Here is a 385-nt window from a genome sequence, read left to right on the forward strand (position 1 = left end):
GGAGGTGAAAGCGGTGAAGGAGAGGATAAAACTAAATGGGGCTGGAGAGTTGAAACAACCAGTGAGGAGGCTGATGATGAAGAAGGGATGGAGCAGGAGGAGAAGAACAAAGAGTACGAGGAGGAAGGAGAGGATGGCAAGGAAGGGAGTACTGAGAAAGACAAAAGGAAGATGCGAGAGGCAATGCTTCGAGGAAGTGATGGTAGAAGAGAAAAGGGGAGGGAGACAAGCCCGCAAAGAACGCAGACAACAGCCCAGAGACTAAGTGCCAAAAGAAAGGCGGAGGAGGACAAGGACAGAATCGAACAGATAAAAGAACTACGTTCTGGTATGTTAATTTTGCTTGGTATAACGTGTTTTGTGTTTTTTTTTTTTTTTGGGTTTC

This window comes from Sinocyclocheilus anshuiensis, unplaced genomic scaffold, assembly GCF_001515605.1.
Source record: "Sinocyclocheilus anshuiensis isolate Anshui unplaced genomic scaffold, SAMN03320099.WGS_v1.1 scaffold1344, whole genome shotgun sequence".
Taxonomy (NCBI): domain Eukaryota; kingdom Metazoa; phylum Chordata; class Actinopteri; order Cypriniformes; family Cyprinidae; genus Sinocyclocheilus; species Sinocyclocheilus anshuiensis.